This window comes from Macrobrachium rosenbergii, chromosome 31 (genome assembly GCF_040412425.1).
Source record: "Macrobrachium rosenbergii isolate ZJJX-2024 chromosome 31, ASM4041242v1, whole genome shotgun sequence".
In the NCBI taxonomy this organism is placed as follows: domain Eukaryota; kingdom Metazoa; phylum Arthropoda; class Malacostraca; order Decapoda; family Palaemonidae; genus Macrobrachium; species Macrobrachium rosenbergii.
In genome coordinates, this window is record NC_089771.1 from 11,949,700 (window position 1) to 11,962,600 (window position 12,901).

Genomic DNA, 12,901 nt, shown 5'->3' on the forward strand with positions numbered 1-12,901 from the left:
TAAAAAGTGGAAGGGCTGGTTTACTGACTATTTGCAATGTACGAACCTTGTCTGATAATTGCGGCGCCAAACAATCGACTCGGCCATTCGTCGACGGTAGTTTCAACCAGCTTAAGCGCAGAAGATGGGTGATAGCTTCCGCCCAGTACTGAGATGAGAACGCGTCTGTCTTCCAAAGCCAGCGGTGTCTTGTAGGGGCCTCATCTTGGTCCGACATCCCTGCAAACACGTCACGACAACCAGTAAAGAGGGCAGAGGAAAATCATCCTTAAATATTAATTACTTAGAGGTTAAGGTCCTCCCTGGCAGCTAGTCCCACTATGCCTATTAACCTTCCCCATACCTAAATACTCCCACATCGTGTGATGGGGGTGAAAAGGGGGTTGAAAGTGGGAGGCCTACTGTTTCCCAGAATCAGGCAATGGTCGGCACTTCCTACACTGCTATACACTGGTGCTAACAGCTCTGATCTAGTTCAAACTATGCTTGTTTCCGCCCGTCGCCCGCCAATTTTCCCGGCACGACAGTCAAATGAATAGCAAAGTGCATTTCAAAATTAATGATGCACGGGCATCTACATGAGGGAGGAATATATCCTTGACAATATATATATATATATATATATATATATATATATATATATATATATATATATATATATATATATATATATATATATATATATATATATATATCAGGAAATTATTTTGGCTGACATAGATAAAAAGTTGCAAATAGATAAAGGAATAAATATAAATGAAAACAGAAAATATAAAGCTCGTGTTTCATCCCTACATGACGGGGGTGTTTTTGTCTACTATATCTGATGACGTCATCAGTCAAAATTATGAATGGGGCAGCAGGACCTACTCACACTCGCTGTTTAGGTTAGGTATATATATATATATATATATATATATATATATATATATATATATATATATATATATATATATATATATATATATATATATATATATATATATATATGGTTGCCAGGTGTCACCATGTAGAAATCACATTTACATTTTGATTTACAATTGCAAATCTTTTTAATATATATTAAGACTTCATGACAGTAAAGCTACACATAAAGAAGACGTGCGTGGATATAAACCACAGTTAACAATTCTAGAACAAGTTACGTTTAGCAGTTCTTTCATGGCTTAAGCAGAGGAGTTGTAAGTGATGTCATTATTGACAAGGAAGACTTGGCTGTCGAGATTTCCTCAGGTTTGAATTTCCCGTAAATTTGTTGATATTTCTTGGGATACATTCGTCTTTACAAAAGAGATAACCGATATTTATTAATAGTGAGGTCAAATCGTCATAACAATAAATCGACAAACCGTGAACGAAATTATTTCATGACTGAGAAGAAATTCTCATAAATAAATGGTGGAAGAGAAGGAAAATAAACAGTCACAGTGACGATGGAGGCTTTCACCTTTTGACTCAGGGACCGTGTTGTACGAATTATTGAACAGAGAAGTGGGAATTGAGAGAGAGAGAGAGAGAGAGAGAGAGAGAGAGAGAGAGAGAGAGAGAGAGAGAGAGAGAGAGCACTTGAGTGCGTGAACACGAAAAAGCTCTCTGGGATGGCGTTGGAATTAGAGATTTTAAAGGTTACTGGACACTGCATTTTCAGAGAGATTTTCCTTAGAAGAATACCTTATGGGATCGAAATATGATGGGACATTTTAAAGGAATTACTGCATTTTAAATAAAATCCATTTATACTTTATCTGGGATGTTATTGCCATGGAGTTAGTGATTTTAAAGTTTACTGGACACCGAACTTCCAAAGAGACAATAATTAAAATTATACCTCACGGGCTAGAAATATGCAGAGTCACTTTTAAAGAAATTTCTTCAACATTTTAAGTGAAAACTAGTTACATTTTATCTAGGGTATTAGCATTAATGACATATAAACAAATATGCCATATTTTATAGAGTTAACAGACAGAATAAATTAAATGAAATCACCAAAATAACGCCAAAAAAATAGGGTTTATGAAAAAAGTTTAATGTTCATTTGAATTAAATAACATTTTTATTCATTCACTATATTGAAATATACAGATTCCTTGCGTTGTATTGTACGCATGCAGTTTGTTGTACTCATAAATAAACGAATCTCTATTATTTTTGCTCAAGCTAACTTGTGGATATTTAAACAAATAATATCCAACTCTTTCTTATCTGAGATTCTTTACTTCACATCCAATCGGAGTAGAGATGCTCCGATACCAAAATTTTGGCCGATACCGATACCAATACTCATTGAAAAGCAGATACCGATACCGATACTTTTCAGTAAGCTCCTTCTGGATATTTCCATTACCTTTGTTTATCAAATTCTGCTCTCTTGCTGTGCAGATTGTTTTCTACAATGTGGTATTGTTACTATATGAATTACAAACATTAGCACAGTTAGTGTTTGGAGGTTTAAAAGTTGTCTTCCCTATCTAATAGAAAATAACCATTTTGAGGCAGTGAATATGCCTCATTAAGTTCATTGCTAATCGAGTTACTATTAAATTCCATAGTTAGACTTAGCTATTTAGTATATTCTGGTAGCTAAATGATAGTTACATACATTAGTTTATGTTATCTAAGTTGCTGAAGTATTTAGTTAGTAGCAGGAGCATAATGTATAATGCAGTGACTAGGACTATGATCTGTGACACAGTGTGCACTGTAAGAGCTAATTGAATGTGATCTGAAGAGCGGCTCCAAGTCGACTCCAAGGCCAAAGTCACCCAAGGGTTAGTTGTTAGACTGAGGAGAGACATGTACCGGACAGGTCTGCTAACCAGTAGAAGTATTGCTTGAAAGCTGACCTGTACTGGACAGGTCTACTAACCAGTAGAAATACTGCAGTAAAGTCACGTTCTTAACAGAATGTTCCTAACAGTAGATCAATTATATGTTTATCAAGTGTTTGAAATAGGTCCTTTTTCATTACGAACATAATATAATGCCTTTCGAATAGGAAAATAAAACAGCTTTGTTGCAAACATCACTAAGTCTTAAGATGGCAAGTGTTGTTTTCCTGTCTATTTCAGCTATATACTGATCTAGCAGTTAGAAATTACTGAAAATACTGTTATGAGAATTTTACTCTAAATATATTATCAAAGATTTACGATTCCTCCCTCCTATTTAGCTGTGATCTAGTTAGCGTAGTGATAAATTTTTGTCTCGGCGTTGTCAGGCGCCAAATTAGCGGGCGACGGAGAAACAAGCATAGTTTGAACTAGATCAGGGCTGTTAGTACCAGTGTATAGCAGTGTAGGGAACACCGCCCCCATCGCCTGATCCTGGGAAACAATAGGCTCCCGCTCTCAACCCCCTTTTCACCCCCATCACGTGATGTGGGAGCATTTAGGTATGGGGAAGGTCAAATAGGCATATTGAGGCAAGAGGCGAGGTAGGGTTTTAATCTGTAAGCACTTAGTCCTAAGAACCTTTTTCCTCTGCTTTTTTTGCTGGTGTATGGCTCCTTGCAGGTACGGTTGGCCCCAAAGTTCAAAATTCAAGTCGCCGTGTTTTGGAAGCAGGCAGATTCTCCTGTGACCTCGTCAAGAACGCACGTGCTGCATCCTTTTACGCCCCGCTGGTTGAACTACCTTCGACTGACAGCTGAGACGATCGTTTGGCACCCTCAGTGGTCATACAAGGTTTGTACATTTCAAGTAGTCAATAGCCGGCCTCCTTTAAACTTTAATTCCTTCCTCCACAAAGCCATCCCCCTTTGTTACGAGTCCTGCCTGCCTCCTATATCTCACTATTAATGTGCCTTGAATTTCAGTAGAGATCCCGTGCTAAGTAGGCCTATCCATTTATCCCTCTCCCCATGCAACTTAAGGGCAAACTTAAGCTAAGCAATACCAGTGTTAAATTTACTCTTTATGTGAGTGCGATCACGTGTTCATTGTTAAAGCCCACGCAGTTACGATTCCCATATTGTGCCTACGTGATTTCATCATAATTATCTGCTGGGCTACGTAGTGGTTAATATTTAACATGTAAAAAGGTAACATTTATAAGGGAATTCAATTTCCTTCAGTGTATGCCGCCGTCTAATGTAGAACCTGTCTTACAGGAGTGACCAACAAATCCGTGTGCTCTGTGCCTGATCATTTTGACTGCCTTTCAAGCCCGAAATATTCCTGGACGCAGTCCGACCCTTGAAATCCGTTGTGGCTTCACCAACAGTTTATATGAAATATTTTCCCCACCCTGGAGTTCAATCTGTTGCAGCATCTAACTGAGAGTATTCAGTGTAAACGGGGCATGACTAAGCCATTTTTATTGTGACTGGATTAATTGTATTGCACATTGGCCCCCTTATTAATCAGCTTGCTTGTTTCCAATCATTGCATTATTGTTCTATGTGTCCAATTAATGAGTCTGCCCATTGGCTACTATGTCATTTTGTTTGTCTCCTTGTTTCATTGCTAAAGTCTCTGTAAATAAACCCCTGTAAATTTGTAAAAGAATTCGAATTCCAAATGGCGACCTTCCTCCTTTAATCCAATAACTTTTCCTTTGTTCATAATCTAAGGTAATTGGTTCGCAGTCACCAGCTTTAAAAGTGTTCAATTCTTCCCCCAACCAAGACCCCCAGTTTATGACAGTGACATCTTGCCAGGACTGGTCATGTTAGCGTTAATCAGCCTCGCTATTAAGCTAGACTAGGAAAAAACCAGGAATATATATAATCAATTAATTTAAATTTACGGTAATCATTTCATTATTCAAAGGGCACAGAAGCGATCGGAGCGGAGAACGTTGGTAAACAGGGAATGTGCATGTTTCTAATATTAAGGAAATAAGAAAAAGTGATATTAATATTTCTTTAAAGAAACGCAACAATTCTCGTATCGTCACAAGCGTTCATAACACAGGAGAATGCATAGGGTTTTTATATTACCGAAAACAGCTGGGTAAGCGCGAAGTGTCCGCCCGCAAAAATTTCCAAAGTGTAGGATAGAGTGTGAGTTGCCATGTAAGAATTGGGCAGTGTGTAGTTAGGGAATTTTGCATGTGTAAGCTAGGACCAGTAGCTAGGAGTTTATTTCGGAATATTTACGGCAAAGAAAATGTACATTTCTTGGTTAGTGATAAATTTTTAGATAATCATTAGCTTACAGGAAACCGTGTAGCGATATCTGGCATTTACACGGCTGGCGAGAAACGTTGTGTTCAAAATGGCGCATGCGTAAATTGTCCCAGTGTTGGAGAAATAAAAACAATTCCAAGCGTAGTCTTTAACCACCCTCCCAGTATATATTAAAGTAACTTAAAGTAAAGACATTGCTGATATTCAAAGTTAAATAATTCATTTCGCATTCAAAACCAGCACTTAGCAAGAAAGTAGAGTTTTTATTTTCCTCCAATTCCACTTTGTGCTCTGTCGCCGACGAAGCAAGAGCGAACGATCAGCTGTTTTCACGCGCGTAGTAGTCCCACGTTCGTTCAAGGAACGAGCCTCCTCCTTGTGTGCTTATCGTAACCCGGGAAACTATGTGAAACAATTTGAAACACCCTTGCGTACCATACAACAGCTTTTTGATGCGCGCGAGACAGTAGCAATTCCATAAATACTTAAAGTAAGCCTTACCGTAACGTAATTCCGCAAAAGACTGTATTTTCTCTTGAGACTAAAAGAAAACTATTTTAACAAATTTCATAACAAACAAGTTCCATTACACAGCGCTCACCAAGAGAGAGAGAGAGAGAGAGAGAGAGAGAGAGATTTTTTTCCTTTTTTCCCTCGCGTATCCGTTCATTTTAACACAGGGCCGACATAATTTACTTACAAGTTTGGGAACCAGCCCACAAATCAGAAAAGGCAGATACAAAGAATTATATTAATACTTAATCCGGGAATTTCAAATTCATTACCCATTAAATTTCTGAGCGCTTGTGTTTAGCGAGTAATCGAGCAGAACAGCTTTTTTCCTTTTCAAGTGATCATTTAGCCTAGATCATTTATCGTACGCTATAAATATATATATATATATATATATATATATATATATATATATATATATATATATATATATATATATATATATATATATATATATATATATATATATATATATATATATATATATATATATATATATATATATATATATATATATATATATATATTATATATATATATATATATATATATATATATATATATATATATATATATATATATATATATATATATATATATATATATATATATACGCGTGGTCAACTGGCATTGGTGCAACTGGGGTGCAGGGAGTGGGGTATCTTACCACACTGTGTGCCTCTCTCGTAGCCTACCTGTCCTCATGTCAGGCAGCGCCCACTAGTTCTCATAACTAGCTACCCACTCGTGTCACATCCAGTTTCCATTTCTCTCAATGCCACTGATCTGCGGCACTGCTAAGCACCCAGTCACTGAAGCACTTATCTTTCTCCTTTCACTTCCTTTCTCTTCCCTTCTGCTGGAGTCTCTCACTTCCCTTACTCCCTACTTACCTTCTGCTCAGGTCGAGTACCTCACCTTCAATGCCAATTCATGCACTGACATTTTGCATTGCTCCACGGAGCACACCGACACCACAGTGCCACCCAACCAAAGCAACCTCTTATAAGCCACTGCACCTACATTGAAGAAACAGAGTGCCATACAACCAGTATTTCCACCCATAAGGACCGCAGCTCCTTCAGGAACACCTCATTAACAGTGCATCCGCCCATAAGGACCATAGAACCTTCAGGAGCACTCCATTTACTAGCGTATCCGCCCATAAGGGCTCAGACTTCCTTCAGGAACGCTTTCCCCTAGTGTGACCTTCACACGGCACACTCATCCACAGTGCCACCTCATTCAAAGGTGCCACTCATTGAAGTACCACTAATCTAAGGACACTTCCTCATCGTCACAACACCTTTTCCCTCCAGGAACACCCAGTTAACTCACTCAGCACCCCTTCCCCATCAGCAACATGTCAACCGAGGAGCACCAATATTTTAGGAATATAGGGACGGAGGACGGTCTTTCCAGCCAGGCCCTTCAAAAGTTTGTAAGGGAACAGATTGCTCTGAAGAGAAAGTATGAAGAAGAACAAAGACAGCAAGAAGAAGAAAGAAAAGAATGGAGAAGGCAGCAAGAAGCCGAGCAGCGGAGAGAAGAAGAAGAAAGAGAGGAAACGGAGAAGGCAGCAAGAAGCCGAGCAGTGGAGAGAAGAAGAAAGAGAAGAGCGGAGAAGACAGCATGAACTAGCCCTCAAAGACAGGGAGCTTGAGTTGGAGAGAGCCAAGAAGGAGAGCGCCGAAGCTTTAGCAGCACAACAAGCCTCTAGCCCACTCCAATTTGATGATATTACTGAAACATTCATCAATCTCAGCCAGCATCCAACATTGATTCGTGATCTTGACATGCAGAGGCTGGAAAGATTTGTTGTCCTCATGTACAACAGATCAAGAGCAGCCAGTGGTGTGGACGAAGCAAGACTAGATCTGTTTGCCCGCAAGCAGAGGCCGTACAACTCAATTCCACCAACACAGGCAGCCCTCAGAGAACATGGAAAGCATGCAGCCTACCAGGCTGGGATCATCTGGAGCCAGGCAACCCACTGTAATCCACACATGAGCAGTCCAGCTGAATGAGGGTGGACACAGAAAGGAGAAGCATGGCAGATACATTGGACAACACTACCACTGATTGCAGCAAGCTGTCAAGAATTGACAAAGTGCTCCTGTAAGAAGGTTTGCAAAGGAAGATGCAAGTGCTCTCAGGCAGAGCTTCGCTGCACATCACTCTGCAGCTGCATATGTGAACAGTAGCAGATCGAGAAACAGCAGCACGGTATGCATAACTTTGAAAATGTACTAGCTGGGACAAAACTTATGTAAAGAAAGACAAACATCTTGGTGGTCTTCTTGAGAAATGTGTCTCAGAGTGCTTTTTAAACAGGAAAATATAGTTCAGCAGGCTTCAAAACATAGGAATCCACACTTAGATCATGCAAATCAGACAACTACAAATATTTCTAAGGAAAACGTCTACTTCGGGTGGTTATTTTGGCGGCCATCTTGAAAATGGCCGCCATCTTGGATTTTCAATTGGCCAATCGGGCAGATTTGATTAGTATACCTTGGAGGACACTTGTGCCAAATTTGATGCTTGTACCATCATTTGCACGATTTTTTTGTTATCTGCCCTACTATAGTGACAGATGCCAGTCATGAAGGGGTAGGTGCTTGCTTGATGCAGAATTTTGAGGGGAAATTGCATCCAATAGTTTTTTTACAGTAGGAAGTTTAAAATATGTGGTAGTAACGAAAGAATTAATAGTTACAGGTGCAGGGGATAAGGGGCTTTTGCGGTGGTGTCCAGTTAGATTCAATTTTATATGTTGCTTTTGGGGAATAAGGTGGAAGTTCCTACAGATCATAAGCCGTCGTTGGATCTTTTTAATAAGCCTGATTTTTTTTTTCCAAGAGGCTAGGTGGTTTTTGACAATTAGGGATTTTGATGATAAGCCTAAGTACATTGGGGGCAAAGAGAATGTGGTGCCTGACGCTCTTAGTGGACATTTTGTGGACACGGAGGGTGATCATGTGTGCATTGTAGCTGGTGAATGTGTTCACTGGGATATTAGTTTATTGGAGAAGATGTAACATGAAGGTCAGGTTTTAGCAGACGCACAAAGGCGTTCCTTAGGAGAATGAGTGAGTAGGGGTTATAATTTGCCTTATTCAGGTCTGGAGTTAGAGGGTAATTTGTTGGTAAGAAATATTAAATATAAGTTGAGGAGTAGTTGTACATGAGGATAACGGGGTAAAGAACTTTGTGAAGTAATGTTCTGGGTATGGTTGGAGCTTTTTTTATACCTAGTAGGTTTGTTTACGAATTTTTTTATGAGTTGGGTGTGTGTCTATAGGCATTTGTTGGTGAATTAACGAGGTTTGTGGAGTTTTTTCTCCTCCAAAGAGTAAGACGGCGGCGGAGGTTGCAATTGCATATTTTTTCAATGGGCACATTTGCCGTTATGGAATCCCTGAGGTGCTCAGTACAGAGAATGGGAGAGAATTTGTGAACAAGACCCTGGGCGTCTTGCGGAAGTTATGGGGATATAGAAAGTGAGTATTTTTTTCCTTATAGGCCTGAAGCTAATGGGTTGTGTGAGCTTGCAAATAGAAAAGTGCGCGAAGCCCTTCGGGTCACAATGGGTGGTAATGATACTATTAGGCTATGTACGTTGGGTGTAGCATAAAGTTAGTGGTTAGTGGCATAAATGGTGTCTCGCCTCTTGAGTCATTGTTTGGTTATCCACTTCAGGGTGCATTTGATTTGCTGTCTATACCTTCTCGTTCTGACAATACAATTAAATTGTTAGTTACTACAGATAAAGAACGACATGCACGTCTTAGTAGCAGCATGAAATCAGACAACGCAAGAATTGCATTGTGGATAAAGTTTTTTTTTAATTCAACTTTAGGTAAGAAATGAGTTATAAATTAGGTCCCGTTTCGGGTTATTGAAGAGGAAAAGGAGAAATAGATTGGTTGTTATGAATGAAGATACGGGATGACTGGATTAATGTATATGCCTAAGATCAAAGCGACGACTTAGTAGTGGTTGGACTTTTTTTTTTTTAGGGGGCGTTTATTATTATTTTTTTCTCTCTCTTTTTCCCGTTTTGTTTCGTTGAGGTTAAGCATTTATTTATTTGCTTGTTTTTTTTTCGTTTTCCTGTGCTCACAGATGCGGGGATTTAGCATAATGGGTCGGTTTTTTTTTTTTTTTAATAAGGAAGTTATGTCATTCGGGTTATTTACTTCATTTTTTTTTTTTTATGGGGCGGGGGGTTGCGTCATTTCGGGTTTTCTTTTGCAATTATTTCGGGGTGTTAGTGTCATTGGTTTTTGGAAGTTGAAGGTTAAGTAGTAGTGCGGTAGAGTTGCGTGGGTGTTTCGAGAATTTGAGGAAGGCTTTTAGTGTGGTGCTTTTAGTGTGGTGACAATTTTTTCTTTTAAATATGCAATGTTAAATATTGAGATGGAGGCCGATTCTTTCCTTGTTAGATGAGATTAAATCTCCGGTGCAAACAGTGATGGCAGTTTTTACAGGGGCGTTTTGTTTTTGTTTTTGTGGTGATAATTTGCCTCAGGGGTGTTGGAATTGGTTTCAATGAAAGGGGCTTATAAATGGGAGTATGATATAGTTCTTATCAGTAATGACTTATATAGGCATTTTGGGGTTGATGAATAAATATTCTTTCATTTCGTAGTTATATAATAAACCCCTTTTTCTAGCACATATAATAATGCAAAAGTGATGTTAAAGGGACTAGACATTATATATAAGACGGTTTAAGTTTCAGTCGATCGCTGTTGATTATAGAGACAGGTGTACATTAGTTCACAATGAACACATTTGTGACATTAGAGGACTTGTTTTGCAGGAGGTTCTGAGTGGCAGCACCAGACTTACTTTTGTGTGCCAGTCTCGATGCCTAAGGGAGTCTGCGGGTGTTCGTAGTCGCGGTTCGTTTTGGAAGGACCCCGGCTGCTGAGTACAAGTCGCAAGCCGTCGTCTTCGCATTTCGTCGTCCTTCCTGCTAACGCGTTTCTGAAGTGTGTGCAGCATCAACATGGCTTGGTGAAGATTGCCAGCTCCTGTGGAGGTCACGACGGTGCCGGCATTGCAGCATGAAGAGGATACAGATCATGTGGATTTATTTTATAGTCACAGACGTATGTTGAATATGGTTTTGTTCGTAATGTTAATAAACATTTTTCACTAGAGTGTGGCTTTCAGGTGCAGCAGAATGGTGTACTTTTTTTATAAGTTTAATGGGTGTCACTATATTTATAAAGGCACAAATAAGTACTGTATTAAACGGAAGCCAGCCCCAAGTGTGATGACAAATTCTGTAGCAGAATAAACTTATAATTGTTTAGTTGTGCCTGGGGCGGGGTCGCCCCAGGGATAGGTGGGCTGAGCTCTGATATGAGATTACGAGCCACACAGAGGTCACTTAGGGCAGAGGGTGAATAACTGAAAGTCTTCCAGTTTAGCGCTATTCAGCGCTTTGCGCCCAGGAAATACATCGGCGGCCCGGTAATTAAGAACCCGTCAACCTGAGATGCCATGGGACCGGAAGCTTGAATCGGCATTTCTCTTTGGAACTTTCTCGTAATAATTCCTAGTTTTAACTGGTTTATAGGTGGGGCGTCGAGGCATGTAAGTTCATGTGTACATACCTGTATGTGCCTCGTGATTAGGCCTTTCGTGTTGTAATGATTTTATTCTGCTTGGAGCCAAGCAGTTGCCTGGACACCCGGTTCTACACTGTCGCCTAAATGCTAAGTTTTGGAGATAGACATTAATCACATTAATTAGTGATGTTATTTTGTACCAGTGATTTTATTAGTTTTGGTTTTGTGTCATTATTTTTATGTTCATGTTTTGATGGTGTGAGAAACAATGTGCCTCAAGCTAAGGAGATATTTTCTCTCTCCTTTTGCAGGTGTTTCATGACCGTCGGTATGAACGATACATGTGTGTCATGTATAACAAGATGGGCGCGTGTGTGCACCTGTTAGAGTTTTGGCTATTGTGGGAATATGGCCAGTTGAAACCGGTACAAGTTACTTAACAATGGAGAGACTTTGTGGTGATGGAGCAGAGACAGAAGGTCTCCTTAGTATTTCATGATGAAGTTTTTTTAGGGGGTAGTTTATTTGCTTGCATTTTTAATCATTTACTTCATTTTTGACTGGTTACCATAATTAACCTGTTCACGCTGTGTTTTTTGTAGAATAAACTATATTTTTGTAAAGAGGATTTAATTTCACACATGCTAGTTAAAAGGTTCTATTTAGAACTGAGAGAGAGAGAGAAACTTTGCAACTTCTGATTTACAAGGATTCCAACAGGATTTCAAGCAGGACCCTTTACCACGTCCCCGGAGGTAAAACACACAAACACACGCATACATATGTATATATATTGTCAAGTATTTACATTCCTCCCTCTTAGCCAGCCAAAAATAATTTGAATTTCTAATTAAAAAAGTTTCTCATTTAAATGTTGGGCCAAAACAACATGGCGGACAAGGTAGGACGATGCTTGTTTTGTACCAAGAAAGCATTCCTCTCCACACCTGACCGGATACCTGGACAATAGACCCGCCCCTCTTCACACCCCAACCCTGCTAAAGAGCACTCCAAGATTTCCCCCCATTTTGTGGTAGCGAGGGCGGCATAGGTTTTAGGGAAGGTTATAATCATTAGAGGCGTAGGCCTCTCAGAGGAAAGGCTGCTAACTTAATCTTTGGGTCCTTAGACTATAAGGCTTCTTTTCCCTTGACCTTGTTACTGGCTCAAGGACTTGCTTTCAGATTTGCCCAGCTCGCATACATAAGAACACACGCCAAGTGCCCCACGAAAAACAACACGAGGGGGCAGAGAGACGGTCTGGATTTTGTGAGGAGAGGTAGAACATTTTTCCTCTCAATCCGTACTGGTGACAGATGATGCTCATTCTGCAAGTTCGATGTCTTATGCAGGAGCCCATATAAGCCTGAGAAGGTATGTCTGAGTAGCATTCTTTCGCAAGTACCCCTTTGTTCATTCTAGTGAAATTCTTTTCTTTATTTCTCCAAGATTTTTGCCATTTCATTTTCCACTTCTGGTCTTTCCGTTCATTCACAAAGACCAGCCCACAAAACCATCCCTTCAATTGCCTTATGTTTGTTAAAGCATCAAGAACCTTAACAAACTACTCCCTCCACAGTGTTAATTCAGGGCAATTAAGCTAATTAAACAAATCTCCATGGTGCATTGTTTAGTAACGAGGGAGAACTGATTTTGTGTATAAGTACATGCT

At 39.6% G+C, this 12,901-nt stretch overlaps 1 long non-coding RNA gene across 1 annotated transcript; it reads left to right on the forward strand.

Annotated features, from left to right (window-relative positions):
* Positions 1-3,561: 3,561 nt before the first annotated feature.
* LOC136855236 (uncharacterized) lies at positions 3,562-11,946 on the forward strand. Its single transcript, XR_010857958.1, has 3 exons — positions 3,562-3,686; positions 10,473-10,764; positions 11,541-11,946. It is a non-coding gene; the product is annotated as an uncharacterized lncRNA (long non-coding RNA).
* Positions 11,947-12,901: the final 955 nt, after the last annotated feature.